At 36.9% G+C, this 7,630-nt stretch overlaps 1 pseudogene across 1 annotated transcript; it reads left to right on the top strand.

Annotated features, from left to right (window-relative positions):
* Nucleotides 1-2,573: 2,573 nt before the first annotated feature.
* On the top strand, nucleotides 2,574-5,380 carry LOC143617666 (B3 domain-containing transcription factor ABI3-like; annotated as a pseudogene). Its single transcript, XR_013150869.1, has 6 exons — nucleotides 2,574-4,101; nucleotides 4,188-4,265; nucleotides 4,358-4,458; nucleotides 4,673-4,725; nucleotides 4,990-5,066; nucleotides 5,239-5,380. The product of XR_013150869.1 is annotated as a B3 domain-containing transcription factor ABI3-like (transcript).
* Nucleotides 5,381-7,630: the final 2,250 nt, after the last annotated feature.

The following is a 7,630-nucleotide window of genomic DNA, read 5'->3' on the forward strand; positions in this document are numbered from 1 at the left end:
ATAAAAAAAAAAGAAAAAAAGAAACACTTGATGAGAACGAAGAACATCAACGAAAATTAACCGTAAACTTAACCTTAAATTTATGAAATCGTAACTTTGATGATGATTTCGAAAATATGTTACGGTTAAAATATGGTTTTTAACGGGTTTGTTGATTTAAATAGTTAGTTTAAAACCCGTTTTGATTAGATCCAAGAGCAATGAAATCAAAAATTAGGGTTTATCAAGCTTTTAATCCTTATATGTCTTTCAATTTAGATCCAGTTTTATGGAAAACATGAAGAACTGATATCACATGTTGATTAGTTCGTCATGTTAGTAATGGAAAAGCATGTTAATATGATGAACTTATGATAGCATGTGTACATGCTACAACAGTGAGAGTAGCCACGACAAAGGAGTATGATCTAAACGACATGATTGTTAGATTGGTCGATTCCCCTTTAGGATGTATAACTAAGGATGGGGTTTAGGATTTCTGGATTGAAACCGTGAGAGAGAGAGAGAGAGAGAGAGGAATACGATTTTGGTATTGTGTTTGTGATAATGATGTTAATTTGTTATCTCTCTTATATACACCCAATGGGAAGCCCTTTAATAGCTAGTAAGGGTAACATAGTCCATAAATAATTAACAAGGTAATATATAATAAGGTATAATTCATTATTTTTTATATATTATAAAATAAATGATAATAATGGTAGCATAAATAAATATATATCATATATTTATTTTACGGTGTACTCAAATGAAAGAAAGCGATACTGATTTACCAGACGAACATAAGTGAAAATGTAACAACAGCCGACAATGGCTTGGTAGGCGGCTAGTGGTCGAGGGGAGACACATGCTATTTGGTTTGTCATTTGTGACAAACCACAGAGTTCGTTGTGGCATGGCAGGCTACCGGTGGTCGAGGGGAAAACACATGTTTCTTGGTTTGTCAATTGTACCGACCACAAAGCTCATTGTTGCTTTGGTACAGTCGTGTAAGTACTCGTTTAGGGGTTTTTAATCGAGGACTATGATGGCAGAGATTTTGTGTGTGTCAGCGTTGCGAATGTAGTTGTTACCTTGATTTAATTTGTAAGGGATTTCGATTGTAGGGGAAGGAAAAGCCCTATTTGATCGGTATCGTCTTCAACATGAGAATAAAGGGAGAAATAATCGGATTTGATTATACACTCGGAGTTGCATTCAATTCCATCCAATAGGTGGTGATCTGAACGATCTTTGAGTCATCTAGCCACTCCTAGTCGTGTAATTCGATGTCTATGGTGTGATGGAATTTGAAACCATAGAAAGAATTCGGGAAGAATGGGTGAGAGGTAACACGAAAAACCCAATGGTTGGTGATGATTCATATAAAAGTGAGGAAGAAGATGGATGAAAAGCATGATGGTGGGTCCCACATGATAGGGGGGTGTAAATAGAAGGTGACGGTGATTGACTTGGCGACTTACAAAAACGAGGGACAAATTGGTAATTTAACATACAAAGGGATGTTAACATGTATCCAAAATGCCATCTCAATAGATGGCTAAGTGGTCAGTTTTCAAACCGGGGTGGTAACATACATCCGTCCACTAATATACAAAGCCATTGTCCATTCAAACACTTTTTTTGTTTTTCGTATACCTTTTTTTATATATAATCTTTCTTTTACACACACCCTCTCTAAAGCCTTTATAAGTGTATGAATAGCAGCTTCCTATATAAAAAGTGTTTTTAACTAAAAATTTTAGAAACATGCATGCCTAAAATCTATTTTCTCACCATGAATAGGATGTTGACAAAGATCCAAAATACATTGGCTAGTTTGGAACTTGTAAAGTAAAAATAGCATATAGATGCATGTGGATGACCATTGCTATAATAAGTTGCAGAAAGAGAATTGAGGTGCTTACCGTCAAAACAAATAGAAAAAAAGAGCCACCGCTTACTAACCACCATTCATCATCCGACGCATGGCTTCTGGTGTATAATCCGGAGAGCACAATGTAGTGGAGAGAAAACCATAAACCGAAACCAGCCCCTGGTTTTCTATTCTAATAACAACAACCAACCAAAGCTGCAAATACAGTTTTCAAACTTATCTTTAAAACTCTTTAACTTCTTTAAACACAAATCCAATAACCTTTATTTCTTCTTCTGTTCGACTGCTCAATCTCCGGCAGTTCTCCATTTTTTCCGGCGACTTCAGTTCAGTCCAGTTCAGTTCTCCAGGTTTTTGTTTATATGTATATATTCTCGGATTGTGTTTACTTTTGTTTTGATGGAATTTGGTTGTTTGAAAGCGACGTGTTAGTGTGTATGTGTGTAAATCATATCATCTAATAATAATAATAATAATAACAATAATAATTTATTATTATTATACTGTACAACATAAGCAAGTTGGAGGGTTTGGTTTAAGGTTAATCTTAAAGTACTCCAAATGTTTTATGTTGTTTTTTGAACTGTCATTTTAATTCAAGATCTGTGATATGAATCCGAATAAGGGAAAGGTTAACGATCAACGAGGGATGTGGGAGATTGATGTTAAAGGGCAGCAGCAAAATCTGCTTCACGAAATGAATGATCCATCTTTGTTCTACAATGATCAGTTTCCACAGATTCATGATTTTCCCTGCATGTCGTCTTCGTCTTCATCGTCTTCGAATCCTGCACCGGTGAAGCCGGTTTCATCGGCCACCACTGCGTCCTTCGGTGTGCTCGGTTTCCTCCTATACGTCGTCCGCGTCCTCGTGGGCGGTGTTGAATGTCAAGGAGGAGGAAGGCGACCGTAATGGGGAGTATCGGGCTAGCGGTGATAGGAAAATAAGTGGTGGAGGGGTGGGGGCGACCGCGACTGGTGGAAGTGGGACAATTGATTGCATGGATGTTATGGAGAATTTTGGTTACATGGATCTGATTGATGGGAATGAAATTTGGGATCCGTCTTCGATTTTCGAGCAAAACCCGCAGGATTTGAAGCAGGAAAGTGAGGTGCTGCAACAAAGTGAGATGAAAGACCACAGCGTTGATGGTGGGCGGTTGGATGAGCTCGGGGTTATGTTCTTTGAGTGGTTGAAATCAAACAAAGAATCCATATCGGCGGAAGATATGAGGAACATTAAGATCAAGAAATCCACAGTTGAATGTGCTTCGAAAAGATTAGGATCTTCAAAAGAAGGAAAAAAGCAACTCCTCAGGTTAATTCTTGAATGGGTGCAACAACATCAACTTCAAAGAAAGAACAGCGGTGGCGGTAAATTACCCGCTGCCAACGATAATCCCACCCGCAATTACCCTTTACAACAGTCGCTAAGACCCCAACCGCCAGCAACTTCAACTCCGACACCAACAACTTTTAATTGTAACTCTTGGTATCCACCCGGAGATAATGTATTTTCTCCACCGTGGATTCCATCGTATCCTCTGTGCATGACGGATCAAGTGGTTAATGGAATGCCTATGGTGGCGCCACCATCGGCCTTTTCTTATATGGATGGTGATTACAATTCTGGTTTGAATAGTCATATCAACTGCCAATATAATAATACGGGTTCTGGTGACTACCAAGTACTTGAATCCGCACCCTCATGGAACCCGTCACAGATTACCATGGCCGCTTCTTCATACAACAATCAATTTCCCGATGTTGGTAATAATTATGTTCCACAATTAATGCCTCTAGCTTCTTGTTACCCCGACCAATACCCTTATAATCCTACTGTATATGCGGCTGGTGTTGGTGGTGGCGGTGGCGGTGATGACCAGCGGGTAATGAGATTAGGTTCGTCGGCTACTAAAGAAGCTCGGAAGAAACGGATGGCGAGACAGAGGCGCACTTGCTTCCACCATCATCACCACTCTAGACAAAATCAAAATAGTCATCAGAATCCTGAGGCAAACTCCGATCAACAATCGCATCCAACGCTTGTTGATGATAATTGCTCCGGGAAATCACATGGAGGGAATTGGTTGTACTGGCCCTTGCCGCCGTCTGATCCCACCGCCATCTCACCACCGCCTATGGAAGCACCTCACCGGTCATCCTCCAAACAGCTTCACTCCAAACAGACTTCCTCGGACAAACGTCCGGTATGTAAAATTGAAGTACTTTAGTTATTTAGATTGTTGATTTTATGGCGAAAATTGATTGTTGATTTGTTTAATTTGATATTTCGGAGCTAAAGAATGAGAAGAATTTGAAGTTTTTGCTCCAGAAAGCATTAAAGCAAAGTGATGTGGGAAGTCTTGGCAGGATTGTGCTTCCTAAGGTATGACTTTTGATATCATTATTAACTAATTTATTAAACAGAATATTTTTAGCTTTTGGGTAATTTAACCTTGATTGAACTCAATTTACCAGAAAGAAGCCGAGAGTCACCTCCCGGAGCTTGACTCAAGGGATGGAATTTCAATTGCCATGGAGGATATAGGGACTTCTCAAGTATGGAACATGCGTTATAGGTATGTATAATGCTATTAATTGTAGCTTTTATTTGTGTTTTTTTTAAATCTTGATGGCAAATTATTTCCTTACGCATCAAGGGGAAAAGAAAATGCTACTCAATTTTAGTAGATAAAAAATGAAATACCGAAAACATTGTGCTTGATCAAGCTAATTTCTGGAGCATCTGTTTCATTATGTTTCTTAATTTGTGTATCTTTTTGAATTGTGGAGTCTCAGGTTTTGGCCTAACAACAAAAGTCGGATGTACCTCCTCGAGAATACAGGTTAGCTACTTGTTTACAACTTCGCCCCAAAGTATTGTAACATATGGATTTATTGTATACCAAGAGTCATTTAGTTGTCTTAAATATATATATATTTTTTTTTGGCGAACATTCTTGTAAAAGTGTTCCACCATACTAATTAATTTAAACTTGTAATACATATTTGACTATGGTAATCTTGAACCACTTAAGGTGGAGCATAGACAATACACTAATGTAAGTTGTTTTTGTTATTTCTTCTAAATGATCTTTATTATTAATCAGGTGATTTCGTGAAAGCAAACGGGCTCCAAGAGGGCGATTTCATAGTGATATACTCCGACGTCAAATGCGGAAAATATGTAAGAATCTCTCTTATCTATGTTTCTTCCTCAAATGATAAACAACAAACTTGATATTCAAACTCATGGCCTCTTGGTTACTTAAGAAAAAAGTAAGAGTAGACAAACTTTTTGTCACAAATTATATTCTATGCATTTTCTCAATGGCTTGTAATCATGAATCTTTTTACAGTTAATTAGGGGAGTAAAGGTACGACAACCCGCCACAGGGAAATTAGAGGGCAAAAAACCCGTTAAGCGAAGCTATCGAAGCATCTCTCAGTCTGCTAGAAGCTCTCCATCGCCCGTGAAAATAGCTGCGATTTAAATACTGCTAACAAATCATCACATGGACCGTAAATTAGCGTCTACCTTTGCAGTTACTATGATCCGCTCCGCTGACCCCTAGATCACCTCATGAAGCTGATGAGTGATGATGTTTTGCGTATCCAGATTGGAGGGTTTTTTATCTTGATGTGTTGGTTTAATGTTTGTTTGCTAGAGGTCGCTTTCTGCGATATCTAGTTAATCATCATTGTGTTGCTTCATGTTTTTTTATGTGGATGCGCATGTATAGTTGATCATAAGATGCGGGGTTTGTTTGTAATGTATGAGGTTGTATCTTCTCCCCCAAGCCCATATATGGGTGGAGCAACTTGGTTCGTTTACTGCGCACAAGTTTATTGAGCCTTAATGTGTTGTTTTAACAATGTTATGACATGAAAGTAAATTTTCTGACTTATAATTGATTTTTCGTTGAGTATTTATAGTGTAATAGGGTTGATTTGGCAGCGGTTTGTAATAAACGAATTAGCTGTTAATTGATGATCAATTTCAAAAATTAGAAAGTCGTTTCAATGCGTTTAAGGTGCCAAATTGATGTGATAACATAATTTTCGTGATTTAATCCGTTAATATTTGTTTACCATGGAAGAGGGGTGTGTTACAGCCGGTGGGAAAGAGAGAAGAAGGATAAAGGATGAATATAATTTGCAATCAACCCTTCGACTTTGGTGGTGGGTGCACAATGAGATTAAAGTTAACTAAGGGGTAGTTGTGCCAAGTTCTAATAGTTATTATCTAACTAAATTAAAAGTAAATACAATAAATAAAAAAAATATTAAAAAATTACAGGATATTTTATTGATCAATTACCCAAGTTCGAAGTGGGTCGGGTAACAATTACAAATACAAGAACGAAATAAACCGAAATGTTACAAAGTATTCATAAGATAACTTACTTTGAAGATGAGATAATCCCTTAAATGACTAAGGGGCTATTTGTTTACATCTGAATGGAAACATCTGATTCATTCAGACTTCAGACTGTTTGGTTCCAGACAAAAAAACATCTGAATAGTTAAAATTGGGTTTGAATCATTCAGACTTACATTGTTGCTGAATGGGACAAAGGCTTATTCAGATCTGGCTCATTCAGATCTGAATGAACCAACAGCCCTTAAGTGAATTGTCCTTGATATTTTAGCAAAAATGACTATTTTATTATACTAAAAATACCAATTAAGATTAGTTAATTTATAAAGGATTAACCTTGATTTAACAAGTATTAACCCACACAACTTTTGGACAATTATAGAACTTTTGTAATAACCATCCAAGAGTTGTTTAAAATAGATTATATTGCACACTCACTTGACAAGTAATCAACCAATTTTAGTGGATTAATATCAACAATCCGTTTACACATCATTATCGACATTCCCATTTTAAAGATGATTAATTACTACTAATACTCCATTTGATCCATGGTTATATTAGGATTTATGTTTTTTTTTCTCAACCAAGCCCTTAAAAGAATTGTAGTTCCTCGGTTTATCACCAAGCTCAGTACTTGGTTTCTCTTTTAAAGTTTATTATCCAAGGCCTCACAAGAATGGTAGTTCCTCAGCTTATCATCAAACTCGGCACTTGGTGTATCTTTTAAGATTATTTTAGCATTCCTCATCAAGTGATAATTACAACATAACCTTTACTTTTTATAAACCAATCACATGTTTAATAATATTATTAAACTTAGTTAAGATTTATTATAAGCCAAGATGATACCATGAAAGTTTAGCTAATACTAAGCATAATGTTATACATCAAAGTGATAGATACAAACATGATGAAATTAAAACAATCTAACCAATTTGAATGGCTAATCTTTTATGTTAATGATTTCTTCCAAAAACTTAATCTCCTTCATATTCAAAAGGTGGATGGATGTGATAATTCCCTTACTAATTATGGAGAAAGGAGGTGGGCGAAGTTTGTTAAGTATTCTTCAAGGTGTATTGAATGTGGTGGATGAACATTCAATTTATAGGCTGATCAGGACTCTTAACACGACCCGTGTTGACATGGACACGGCCGTGTTGATCATTTTGCCTGATACTGTTAAATGATCGTTGTCAGAAAGTAAGCTGGAGAGTTTTGTCTGGACATAGACGTGATGAGCTTGGAAGCTTCTATTTTGTCTTTTCTCTTGTATTGTCATGACCTTCGGGCTTTCTAAACAAACTAGTTTTATGTCGGTTCCAATCTGACCACCGTGAACCACCATTAAGCCACTGATGCTAAGC

This window comes from Bidens hawaiensis, unplaced genomic scaffold, assembly GCF_021521415.1.
Source record: "Bidens hawaiensis isolate Kalapana, Puna unplaced genomic scaffold, B.hawaiensis_p1.1 tig00056812_1, whole genome shotgun sequence".
In the NCBI taxonomy this organism is placed as follows: domain Eukaryota; kingdom Viridiplantae; phylum Streptophyta; class Magnoliopsida; order Asterales; family Asteraceae; genus Bidens; species Bidens hawaiensis.